The sequence below is a fragment of the Tamandua tetradactyla genome, chromosome 20 (genome assembly GCF_023851605.1).
Source record: "Tamandua tetradactyla isolate mTamTet1 chromosome 20, mTamTet1.pri, whole genome shotgun sequence".
Classification (NCBI taxonomy): Eukaryota; Metazoa; Chordata; class Mammalia; order Pilosa; family Myrmecophagidae; genus Tamandua; species Tamandua tetradactyla.
The window spans coordinates 18,205,258-18,218,755 of NC_135346.1; the positions used below are offsets into that span (position 1 = coordinate 18,205,258).

General features: G+C 38.5%; 1 long non-coding RNA gene across 2 annotated transcripts in view; it reads left to right on the top strand.

The window, feature by feature from the left end:
* The first annotated feature begins 14 nt into the window (after positions 1-14).
* LOC143665025 (uncharacterized) overlaps positions 15-13,498 on the top strand; it is a 143,935-nt gene continuing 130,451 nt past the window's right edge. The window contains exons 1-2 of one of the 2 annotated variants that reach the window (XR_013166713.1): positions 15-924; positions 6,216-6,340. This is a non-coding gene — a long non-coding RNA (uncharacterized LOC143665025). The remainder of the gene's footprint in view (positions 925-6,215; positions 6,341-13,498) is intronic. The other variant, XR_013166712.1, reaches the window with a different exon arrangement.

Consider the following 13,498-nt stretch of genomic DNA (forward strand, 5'->3'; position numbering starts at 1 on the left):
TTAGGGCCTGGAGCGCATGTGCACAGGGAGTGGCGGAAAATAGGGGTGGAGACTATCTGCAGCGCTCATTGGATGCTCCGGCGCACGCGACTTTGGCCTGAGCGTAGAGCGGGACGAGACTTTCTCGAGCCCGGGCGCGTGGACGTTCCGAGCGCCTGGGCCTTCTTCCTCGCGCCCGCTCCCTGCGGAGGGCGCCATCTTGCTCTAGGATTTTGTTCAGTGTAAGCCTCAGGCTTAGAGTCTTTGTTGCTTGGCCCAGCCCTTTGTTCGTATTTTGCCTGCAGTAACTTAAAATACACCTGAATTGCAGCCTTTGCATAAATTCATGCTGTGCTCTGCCATAGCGATGTCGGGTTGCGAACTACTAGGGCAGCTTTCGTTCACACAGAGCATTGGGTGGCGTTAGGCTATCGAGAAAAAATACCGGCTCTTCCCCTGCTGTGCTGGGCCTGACTGAGGCTTTTCTGGCTCTTCTCAAACCTTGGGCTGGTTGCTAGGAACCGAGGCTGTGGATTATGTACTAAGGAGATGTGAGCAGCAACTGTACCTGTGACCAGTTTCAGATTTTTAAGAAAAGAATTAATTGATTGAACAAACAGGTGTCAGGCATTGTTCTAGATGGTGGGAATTAAACGAAAACAGAAGAACTCATTGATGAGATGACAGTTGAGATGGAGCTTGATTTTGGAAATGAAGCAATTTGTTCTTAAAGTCAAAGTTCTCTTTCAGAGGAGAAAGACCCTCAAGGACCCTACCTCTTCCTTCACAAAAGCAATATTGTTAAGTGATATCGCTTTGTGAGGAATTGTGAAGGAAATGGTGGAGGGAAGTTTGGGAGGTAAAGAAAACTTAAAGTTCTCCGGGAGATGTGAGAAACAGAAAAGTCGAACATAACCTCGGTTATAGATTATGCAGATTCTAAAGGTAAAAAAAAGTCCCTCCCATACACTCTTCCTTAAATGTTAGCTATTATATTATCCTCACTAGTCTACTAACCCTTTTTTTTTCAATTCTGTGATATAATTGTCTCAGAGATAGACTTCTGTCCCCTATTTGTAGAGATTTAAGTTAAGACAATACACTGATGCAAAAGAACATGGGGAGGAGTGAGCCACAAAGTGTTCAAAATAGTCCTGGAATCCAGTGGTATTATGTAAAGGATGTCTGAGGCCACGATTCTGTGTGTACATGTATGATTGACGTTAATGGTAGTTTCCAGCCGGGAGCCTCGCACATCCTCGTCCTGACCACAAGAGGGATGTGGTAGATATTCGAAGCACGAGCCTGAAAATGGGGGCTAATATTTGGCAGTGTTAAGGACAGGCTTCTGGATTGCTTTGCAAGTTAGCATGGCTTCTAACCTGATGGCTTGAAGAAGTGAGCCAGAGTCTAAAGAAAAATAAGGTTGCAAATGAAGAAAAATGGACAGTTAGATCCACAGCAAAGTGATACAGTTTTTCACCATACAGCACTGTAGTGTATTTCAGTTCTCTGTTGTCATTTCTTTGTCAAACTGGGGAGTAGAAATTGCTGGTGCATTCATTATCTGCATGTGAATAAGTAATTTATGTGGATGAATCTTAGAACTGTGCATACTGTATTTTTAATATTTTAATTGGCATGGTTGTTATTTTAGGATATTTGAAGACTAGTTTCAACCTTTTAAGTATTTAACTCCCAGCCATTCAAAGGTATTGTCATTTGAATACTACTCCTGAACAACTTTGTTTACTTAAGTGCCACACATTGTCCTAAATATTTTAGATACATTATCTAGTGAAATGCTCACAACAGTAGTCTCAAGTAAATAACGTTGGTATTCCCATTTTGCAGATGTGAAAACTGAGGATTAGGGTGGTTACATATGTTGTATGGGGTCATATAGTAATTGAATGGCTAAGCCAGAATTTGAAGCCAAACTGACTCCAGAACATACGTTGCTCACCTCTAGGCTCCGCTGCCTCATAACTGGGTTCTGATCTTTTACCTCTACTTCCACATATACAAAAGATGAGTTTTATAACACTGGCCTAGTCCATTTTAACAGCAGTTATTTTAGGCAATGAAAGAAAATGGTTAGAAAATGCTTTTTCAAATTTTTATATAATTTCATTCCAGAACAACTATAAAGGAAGTTCAATCTATAAAATAACTCATAAGGTCAAGTTTGTATTTTTAAAGCAGAGTCTCTTTAAATTAGTGACTCAGAAGAGATTTTATTCAGTCTCCCCGGAGATGAATATCATGCTGTGGCTCCTTCCATCTTCAGGAAATAAAAATGTCGCATGTTGCAGGGATTTGTCACTTTTGTTCTCCCTGGAATTTTTCATGTATCTGCAACAGATCTCAGAATGCAATCCCTACTTTTCCTTTTCGGCATTAGCTGCTCTATGTTGGAGTACATTACACAGTGTTGCTCCACTCAGCCTGGTCCAGCAGAGCTTGCCCCAGTGAAGCAGAGGAAATATTTATGTCAAGTGTTGTCCCTGTCCCCAGGGGGAGTGACAATTAGCAGGCTTCATTTTATTGAATGCCTGGTAACCTGTACTCTTTCTGATGGAAGAGAAATAGAGGATGACCCTGAAAGAAAATTAAGGTAGCAATGAAATTAAAATAAGATGCCACTTTGATTAGATAGGATGTTTATATCCCAGTGGTAATGTGGTCTCATTGTACAGCTTAGAAGGCATCTAGTTAACTTTGCTCTGGATTTTCATTCAGGGTTGGGAAACAATTAGGTATTGGATAGGTCAAGGACCCTATGCAGGAAGCACCTATTTGGGGAGGCAGTAGGGCTGATAAAAGTAGAGATTTGCTCTTCATGAGGATCCATATAGTATTTAATTCTTAAGGATGTAGGAGCCTTATATGAATTTTTCTAATTTAAATGGCCAGAATTTTAACTTATTCTTGACCAGTGTGGTATAGTGAAAAGGACACTAAACCGGGAGTTGAACCTCAATTTAGTTCTAGAAACACAGAAAGGACTGTGGATATTATTTCAAGTCTAACTTTTCAATTAACAGGTGAGGAACAAGGAGAATCATTAAAGTCCTAAGGTTATACAGCAAGTAAATTTTTTTTTAACTTTATATGTATGATGGTTTGGAGCTATGTGCCTCAGAAAAACATGTTCTTAAACTTAATCCATTCTTGTGAGTGTAAACCCATTGTAAATAGGACGTTTTGATAAGGTTGCTTCAGTTAAGGTGTGGCCCAACTCAGGATGAATCTTAATCCTAATACTGGAGTCCTTTATAAGCAAAATGAGATTCAGAGAGAGAGAGAGAGAGAGAGAGGGAGGGAGGGAGGGAGGGAGGGAGGGAGGGAGGGAGGGAGGGAGAGAGAGAGAGAGAGAGAGAGAGAGAGAGAGAGAGAGAGAGAGAGAGAGAGAGAGAGAGAGAGAGAGAGAGAGAGACATTGAAAGTCAGAAACTGAAATTCAACAGAACAGGCGACAGAAGGGAGAGGTTGCCAATGTGCATTGCCATGTGACAGAAGAACCAAGGTTCAAAAATGACCAGCAGCCAGCTCCAGAACGCCAGTCTTCAGGAATAAAGCATCACCTTGATGATACTTTGATTTCGACTTCTCTTAGCCTCAAATCCGTGAGCCAATAAATTCCCGTTGTTTACGCCAAGCCATTTATGGTATTTGGTTTAGTGATGAGGAAACTAAAATAGTATGCTTTTGAGAAATCACCCACATAATTTCAGATTAAATGTTCAGTCAGCACAGGATCTGTTTCAAATTCTTGCAGACAACTCTGGCATATATACTCTTCCTCTGATTTCATCCTCATTCCTTAAGATACATGATTACTGAAATCATGTCAACTGTCTTTTCAGTTCTTTTGAATTATATGCACTCTCTAGGTGAGGGCTCTTGGTTTCCGAGTTTCCTCATCCTGGTCCCCCACCTATTAGAAGAGGAAATGCCCAAATTTCTTTAGGCTGTGATTTAATGGAAGGATAATTAGAGAAGTATAGGCATTGTCTCAATAACCACTGAGGCAGATTTCCGGGAGGGTGGTTCCTTCGCTTTGGTCAGGCCACAGTGGAAGCTATAATGGCCAGTTAATCTGCCTTCCTCTCAAAAACAGTGTCTTAGTTTCCCAGCTGCTGTAACATACATCATACAAGGAGCTAGCCTAACAACAGCAATTTTTTGACTTGCTGTTTCAGAGGCTAGAAGGCATGCTTCCTCCCAGGATTAGTGTCTGCTGGCTGGCCAGCAATCTTCGGAGTTCCTTGGCTTTTCAGTCACATGTCAATGTACATAGCAGCATCTTCTTTCTCTTTCAGGTTTCACTGGTTTTCAGCTTCTGCCTACTCCCCATGGCTTCTTTCTCTGTGGCCTTCTAAGGTCCTGAGATTAAGGATCACACCTTATTTAGAAACACCCCAAGTACCATGGTGTCTTCTTGTCTCCAAAATTTTCATTACACATCCTTATTAGGAAAAATTTGTGCATACACCCCCCTTATGTGTACATTTATATATTTATAAACTATATATGTACGTTTATAAATATATGTATGTATATAAACGTACATATATATATATAAACTATATATGTGTACATTTATCTATTTAAAAACTGTAAATACTTATGTATTTATCAACTATATATAAATGTATATGGTCCTAATACGTGATAAATGTTATTAAACATATTCAAAAATAGGAAATAAAACTGAAAAAGATAGCAGACATTTTAATGTTTCTTTCCGGTATTCAATATATCCCCTGGGCTGCTTGTACTATCTTTGCTACTTTTCACTGTATGGTTTGAATTATGCCATCAGGTATGAATGCCTCAGCTGAGCTGAGTTCTTATGTCAAGTTTAGCTCATAGACCTAGACCTTGGTTTAGGTACCAAATCCTTGTTCCATTGTGGTGGTGGTGGTGGCAGGGGAGCTGTGTAGGTGTGACATGACTTGATGCAAGCTGATTTACATGGAAAGAACCCTGGGACCACTTCTTCCAGGGAGAGGAGGGTTTGGGAGATGATAGCTATTGAGGGTCTCACGAACATCTCTTTGTTTTCCACCATAACGTAATGATTGTTTCAAAACTTGGCGAATTACAGAGACTGTGGGTGAGGCCACCCTGCCTGTACTCTGCAGCTTTGAGTGGCTTCCCAGAAGGAAGGTGACTCTGGCCCAGGTCCTATGTGTATGTGGGGTGGGGTGGGTGCTTCTCTCTTGTTCCCTTTATATCATGCCTGCCTGGCCTAAGCTAGGGAAGTCATTCTCTGGGTTAAAGGCAGTCAAGAGTACACCTGTTGTCTTGGAGAACAGCATCTATGTTTGAGTGTCTTAGTGCCAACAGGCAGTTTATTGAGAACCAGTAGCCATATCCCTGAACCCAAAAGCAATTCTTCTTTGGAGTGTGTGCATCTTTTGTGCTCTAGATATACTCCCAGTTCCCAAAGAGGCTTCGCTTTTCATGTTGCCTATTTTGCGGTTCTTTGAAATTGCTCTCTTGCCATACGGCACCATTTTGTGAGTAGAATATCAGTTCCATGGGTTAGACCAACCACACTGGGACAGGCAGATATAAGGTGTGATTGGGCACAAAGTTAAAACTAGGCAAATCCCAAACATGTTCAGAAATCAAGTGAATAAGTAAAATAGTACAGAACAATAACCCTAAAAGGTATATTTAGAAATCTGTTAAAGTTGTAAGTGGTTCCCCACATTCCCTTTTTTCAAGTAATATCCCTACTCCTATTTGAGGACTGACAATAATTTTACTTTCTTCTGTGGAAAAGAAAGCTTATGTTGTATACTTTCAAATACCATGGAAGGTGGAACACTGTTAGAGAGCTCTGTAGCAAACAGGGAGAGAACAGGGGTGCTTCTCGGATTCAGGACAATCAACAAGTATTTCAATATGTCTATTTCCTGATTGATAGGGAAATTTGAAAATAAGTTACTTAGAGCTTCACTGTTTTTCACTTTATATGAATGAAAACTGTAAGAATCAAACACCATTTTTTTCTGTCAGTTTATGTTTTTCCAGCCCATAAATGTGCTTACCATTTCCATGTTCTGCTTTTTTTGCTTAGCAGTATCTTATTTAAAGATTTCTACATGTCCGTGTGGTCTTGTATACCTGTCATTTTTAATGGTTGACTGTGTAGTCTTACTCTTTTTTGAGATATATGTGAGTTTATTCCATTGACTCTTCTGTACTCTCATATTTTTGCAGGATATTAGGAAAGATTTGCTGCATCTCTATAATATCTCTGAAAACAAGCTGCATTTCAGAATTCAATTCAACATTTTCTTTCCTTCACTTTGTGAGTGCACACGGGAAGCCACTGGACCCAACAGGTATTGAATTGTCTCCTCTGAAGTCCACTTCTACAGGTCTGGCTGGGCCACTTGATGAGAAATCTCAGCAAGAGGATTCAGACACCAAACTGGAGAAAAAGTTGAGTGGATAGAGTGTTTGATATTTCCAAAGTGTCACTTAGGTTCCTTCTATTACTGTAGCATTCAAAATATGGACATAGTTCAGTGCTGTGATTAAAGTGACTTTTGCCGTTAGCCTCTTTGTTCATGTAAGATGTAATGATGGGCTATAGCTATTTCATCATTTGTGAGTGTAATGGTTAGCTAAAGCTGTTTTTCTTCAAAGGGCTAGTTATTTTTTTAGTTTTTCTCCAAAACTTAAGCTTTAGCAAGAAGGAGCCATAAATTCTGTGACATAGCTGCCTTCTCATCTGTCTTAGGAGTTATAGACTGCACGTATAAGACAATTCATGTACCGCTGCATAATGAGGTAAGTTTTATAAAGCATAAATCTTCATTTAACATGCAGGTAGTGTTAGGTACCAGGTTTAGGAAACTGATGCAGTTGCCAAGTTCATGAAGGTCATAAATCGTTCATACCCAGAATTGTGCTGTCCTTTGAGGCAGACCAATTTCAAGGTGGTTGTTAAACACAGAAATGTGAGTCTTGATGATTGTTTTTCAAAATCAAATGCACTTTCTATTTGAAGATTAAATCCAAATTACTTTTTTTTTTCTTAGTTGATGTCAGTTTTCTTTACACTCAAGCATCTATCAATAATATATATTTCTTCCCTGATCTCTGAATTCTATCAGAAATATATCACAAAACATATAACCTGTAGATTTGCAATTCAGGTCTTTAATGTGCTGAAAATGGGATTCAGACATTCAGTAAATCTTGAGGCACGTTATTAGAAAAAACCCTGTTGAGTTTTGGGGGGTATTTTCTTATTGTGCCATATTTTACATGAAGTTGCTATGAATTAAAGGTATACTGATCCTGCTAGGCAAGTGTAGCCCTCTTCCACACTGCCTTATTCTTCAGAGGGCAAAGGCAGGAAAGGAATAGGACCTATAGTGAAGTGATCCCTGGAACAGGAATGCTCGAAGCTGTGCAGTGTGGACATGGCCCTCCAGGCTTTATCCAGACTTCTAAAATATGGATATTAAATTTAGGTGTTTGCTCAGTTGGTAGGTGAAGAAGGCTATGAAATTAGAAGTTATTGAGGAAAGAAAAGGTGCTAGTGCTTTTTTTTCTGCATGGGCAGGCTCTGGGAATCGAACCCAGGTTTCCAGTATGGCAGGTGAGAATTCTGCTGTTGAGCCACTGTTGCCCGCCCAGTGCTAATGCGTTTGATGAGAAATTCTCAAGGAGGAAACAGAGGAAAAGTTTTTCCAGAGGCTGTTAGTATTCTGAGGGTAGATAAGTATCCTTATAACTCTTTGTGGTCTCCAGCACAGGGCCACACTGCAGGTGACAAGAGACTTCCTCTCTTTGGTATGTCTCAAAAGTCCTTTTGAGGTGAATATATGAGTGGCTATCCCTCCTGTGTTTATTGTGTGGGTGGCCTACCCTTGATTAAAGATTGTAGGGGCCATATTTTAGTTTGTTAAAGTTGCCAGAATGCAATATACCGGAAATAGAATGTCCTTTAAAAAGGAAATTTCTTGGGCATGGGAGAACTGGATATCCACAGACAAAAGAATGAAAGAGAACCCCTGCCTTATACCCTGTACAAAAATTAATATAAAATGGATTAAAGACCTAAATATAAGAGCCAGTTCCATGAAACTCCTAGAAGAAAATATAGAAAACATCTTCAAGACCTAGTAATAGAAGATAGCTTCTTAAACTTTATACCCAAAGCACAAGCAACAAAAGAAAAAAATGATCAAAGGGAACTTCTTAAAATCAAAAGCTTCTGTGCCTCAAAGACATTTGTCAAAAAAGTGAAGAGGCAGCCAACTCAATGGGAGAAAATATTTAGAAACCACATATTGGATAAAGGCTTGTAATCCTGCGTACATAAAGAAATTGTACAATTCAATTACAAAAGAACAAAACCCCAATTATAAAGTGGGCAAAGACATTTTTCCAAAGAGCAAATATAAATGGCTAAAAACCACATGAAGGATATATTCTTTTTGTTTTTTAAAAATTTTAAATGTAAAAGTATATTTTTTCACAATCTTTGAGAAGTTACCATTCCTTAAAAATTCTTTATGAGCAAAATGCCAAAAAAATTTCAGTAGTAGCTTATGCTAAACCAAAAATATACATTTGATGTATATAAACTTTAAAAAGCATAACACGGGCAATGTGAATGTAAATAACCTTTAAAATATTTCCAATGTCAGTTACAACTTAAATTATGTATAAAAAGACATAAATATTAGCATAATCTAATGTATTATATTTATATATTTAGTCAGTGTTATTTATTTCTATGACATTAAAAACATAAACGATGAAACTACAAAAAAAAGGGAATTTCTTGAGTTGCAAGTTTACAACTTTAAGGCTATAAAAATGCCCAAACTAAGGCTTCCAGAGAGAGATACTTTGGTTCAAGAAAGGCCTATGGGTCTGGAACACCTGTCAGCTAGGAAGGCACATGACTGGCATCTGCTGGATCTCTGGCTTCTATTTTCAAACACATTCCCCAGGGGCATTCTCTTTCTTCATCTCCAAAGGTCTCTGGCTGTGTGAGCTCTAAATCTTCCAAATGATTCCCTCTGAAGGACTCTGGTAAGCAACCTTACCTTGAATGGGTGGAGACACTTCTCCTTGGAACCTAATCAAAAGGTACCACCCACATTTGGGTGGGTCCCATCTGCCTGGAAACAACCAAAAGAATTCCTTCCAGCAGTATTAAATGAGGATTACAGAACATGGCTTTTCTTGGGTACATAGCAGTTTCAAACCCACACAGGCCAATTCCAGGCAAAACATCTTTTTCACTGAATGTAATCATGTTTTCATTTTTGTTGTGATAATCCCCTTAATCCTGTGAATACCACCTCTCAGCTCCTTACCTATTTGTGAATTTGCAAAAATCACTTGTATACGTTTTGTAATTTAATTAGTCTTGTGAAAATCTTGAGAGGCTCATTTCTTGCAAACTCCTTTTTTATTTTTTTCTAACGTAATTTTTAAAAATTTATTTATTAATTAAAAAAATAAAGAAACAACATAAAATAAATACATAATCAGTAATTCACAATATCATCACTTAGTTGCATATTTGTCATTTCTTAGAACATTTGCATTAATTCAGAAAAAGAAATAAAAAGACAATAGAAAAAGAAATAAAACGAACACAGGAAAGAAAAAAAAAAAAGATTATACCTACCTTACCCCTTACCCCTCGCTTTCATTGATCACTAGCATTTAAACTAAATTTATTTTAGCATTTGTTCCCCCTATTATTCATTTTTATTCCATATGTTCTACTCCTTTGTTGACAACGTAGATAAAAGGACTATCAGACACAAGGTTTTCACAATCACACAGTCACATTGTGACAGCTGTACCATTATTCAGTCATCCTCAAGAAGCTTGGCTACTGGAACACAGCTCTACATTTTCAGGCAGTTCTCTCCAGCCTCTCCATTACATCTTGAATAACAAGATGATGTCTACTTGATGCATAAGAATAACCTCCAGGATAACCTCTCCAGTCTGTTTGGAATTTCTCAGCCATTGACACTTTGTCTCATTTCCCTCTTCTCCCTTTTGGTCGAGAAGGTTTTCTCAATCCCTTGATGCTAACTCTCAGCTCCTTCTAGGGTTTTTCTCAGTCCCTTGATGCTGAGTCTCCGTTCATTCCAAGATCTCTGTCCCACATTGCCAGGAAGGTCCACACCCCTGGGAGTCATGTCCCACGTAGAGAGGGGTAGGGTGGTGAGACTGCTCGTTGTGTTGGCTGGAGAGAGGGGCCACATCTGAGCAACAAAAGAGGCTCTCTTGGGGATGACTCTTAGGCCTAAATTTTAAGTAGACTTGACCTATCCTTTGCGGGGTTAAGTTTCATATGAGCAAACCCCAAGACTGGGGGCTCAGCCTATAGCTTTGGTTGTCCACACTGCTTGTGAGAATATCAAGAATTCAACTTGGGGAAGCTGAATTTCTCCCCGTTCTCACCACTCCCCGAAGGGGGCTTTGCAGATACTTTTCCACTCACTGATCGAATCACTCTGGGATTCATCAGGGCATTACTCTGGACAAACCAGCAAAATCTCATATCCTACCTGAGATTCCATGTACTTACGGTGTTCAATCAAACTATCTACATAAGTTATATTAGGAAATGCACTAGTCAAAATATAAATTTTGTAACAAACATTTTTTGCTTTAGTCTTAACAGAAGGTGACATTTTAAAATATTAATTACCATCTATTTTCAGTACCCTGCAATAATGATATTCCTTTGTTCTTCCTCATACAAAAACATTTTTAAAATTGTACCTTGTATATTTCACTATTATTATACACTCTAGACATTCCTAGATTATACCATCTCAGTCTTTAACATCTATCTTTCTTTTGGATTTCATTTATGTCCCCAGCCCTCCTCCTTCTATCATTCTCACATGCAGCTTCATTCAGTGTTTTAACATAATTATATTACAGTTAGGTAGTATTGTGCTGTCCATTTCTGAGTTTTTATATCCAGTCCTGTTGCACAGTCTGTATCCCTTCAGCTCCAATTACCCAATATCTTACCCTATTTCTATCTCCTAATGGTCTCTGTTATGAACAAAATATTCCAAGTTTATTCACTAATGTCCGTTCACATCAGTGGGACCATACAGTATTTGTCCTTTAGTTTTTGGCTAGTCTCACTCAGCATAATGTTCTCAAGGTCCATCCATGTTGTTACATACTTCATAAGTTTATTCTGTCTTAAAGCTGCATAATATTCCATCATATGTATATACCACAGTTTGTTTAGTCACTCGTCTGTTGATGGATATTTTGGCTGTTTCCATCTCTTTGCAATTGTAAATAATGCTGCTGTAAGCATTGGTGTGCAAATGTCCGTTTGTGTCTTTGCCCTTGTATCCTCTGAGTAGATACCTAGCAATGGTATTGCTGGGTCATATGGCAATTCTATATTCAGCTTTTCGAGGAACCGCCAAACTGCCTTCCACAGTGGTTGCACCATTTGACATTCCCACCAACAGCGAATAAGTGTGCCTCTTTCTCCACATCCTCTCCAGCACTTGTCATTTTCTGTTTTGTTGATAATGGCCATTCTGGTTGGTGTGAGGTGATATCTCATTGTGGTTTTGATTTGCATTTCTCTAATGGCCAGGGACGTTGAACATCTCTTCATGTGCCTTTTGGCCATTTGTATTTCTTATTCTGAGAAGTGTCTGTTCAAGTCTTTTTCCCATTTTGTAATTGGATTGGCTGTCTTTTTGTTGTTGAGTTGAACAATCTCTTTATAAATTCTGGATACTAGACCTTTATCTGATATGTCATTTCCAAATATTGTCTCCCATTGTGTAGGCTGTCTTTTCACTTTCTTGATGAAGTTCTTTGCTGCACAAAAGTGTTTAATTTTGAGGAGCTCCCATTTATTTATTTATTTCTTCAGTGCTCTTGCTTTAGGTGTAAGGTCTGTAAAACTGCCTCCAATTATAAGATTCATAAGATATTTCCCTACATTTTCCTCTAACTATTTTATGGTCTTAGACCTGATGTTTAGATCTTTGATCCATTTTGAGTTAACTTTTGTGTAGGGTGTGAGATATGGGTCCTCTTTCATTCTTTTGCACATGGACATCCAGTTCTCTAGGCACCATTTATTGAAGAGACTGTTCTGTCCCAGGTGAGTTGGCTTGACTGCCTTATCAAAGATCAAATGTTCATAGATGAGAGGGTCTATATCTGAATACTCTATTTGATTCCATTGGTCAATATATCTATCTTTATGCCAGTACCCTGCTGTTTTGACCACTGTGGCTTCATAATATGCCTTAAAGTCAGGCAGCATGAGACCTCCTGCTTTGTTTTTTTTCCTCAAGATACTTTTAGCAATTCGGGGCACCCTGCCCTTCCAGATAAATTTGCTTATTGGTTTTTCTATTTCTGAAAAGCAAGTTGTTGGGATTTTGATCGGTATTGCGTTGAATCTGTAAATCAATTTAGGTAGAATTGACATCTTAACTATATTTAGTCTTCCAATCCATGAACACAGTATGCCCTTCCATCTATTTAGGTCTTCTGTGATTTCTTTGAACAGTTTCTTATAGTTTTCTTTGTATAGGTCTTTTGTCTCTTTAGTTAAATTTATTCCTAAGTATTTTATTCTTTTAGTTGCAGTTGTAAATGGAATTCGTTTCTTGATTTCCCCCTCATATTGTTCATTACTAGTGTATAGAAACAGCACAGATTTTTGAATGTTGATCTTGTAACCTGCCACTTTGCTGTGCTCGTTTATTAGCTCTAGTAGTTTTGCTGTGGATTTTTCAGGGTTTTCGACATATAGTATCATATCATCTGCAAACAGTGATAGTTTTACTTCTTCCTTTCCAATTTTGATGTCTTGTATTTCTTTTTCTTGTCTAATTGCTCTGGCTAGAACTTCCAACACAATGTTGAATAACAGTGGTGATAGTGGACATCCTTGTCTTGTTCCTGATCTTAGGGGGAAAGTTTTCAGTGTTTCCCCATTAAGGATGATATTAGCTGCGGGTTTTTCATATATTCCCTTTATCATTTTAAGGAAATTCCCTTGTATTCCTATCCTTTGAAGTGTTTTCAACAGGAAAGGATGTTGAATTTTGTCAAATGCCTTCTCTGCATCAATTGAGATGATCATGCGATTTTTCTGCTTTGATTTGTTGATATGGTGTATTACATTAATTGATTCTTATGTTGAACCCTCCTTGCATACCTGGGATGAATCCTACTTGGTCATGATGTATAATTCCTTTAATGTGTTGCTGGATTCGATTTGCTAGAATTTTGTGGAGGATTTTTACATCTATATTCATTAGAGAGATTGGCCTGTAGTTTTCTTTTTTTGTAATATCTTTGCCTGGTTTTGGTATGAGGGTGATGTTGGCTTCATAGAATGAATTAGGTAGTTTTCCCTCCACTTCGATTATTTTGAAGAGTTTGAGGAGAGTTGGTACTAATTCCTTCTGGAATGTTTGATAGAATTCACATGTGAAGCTGTCTGG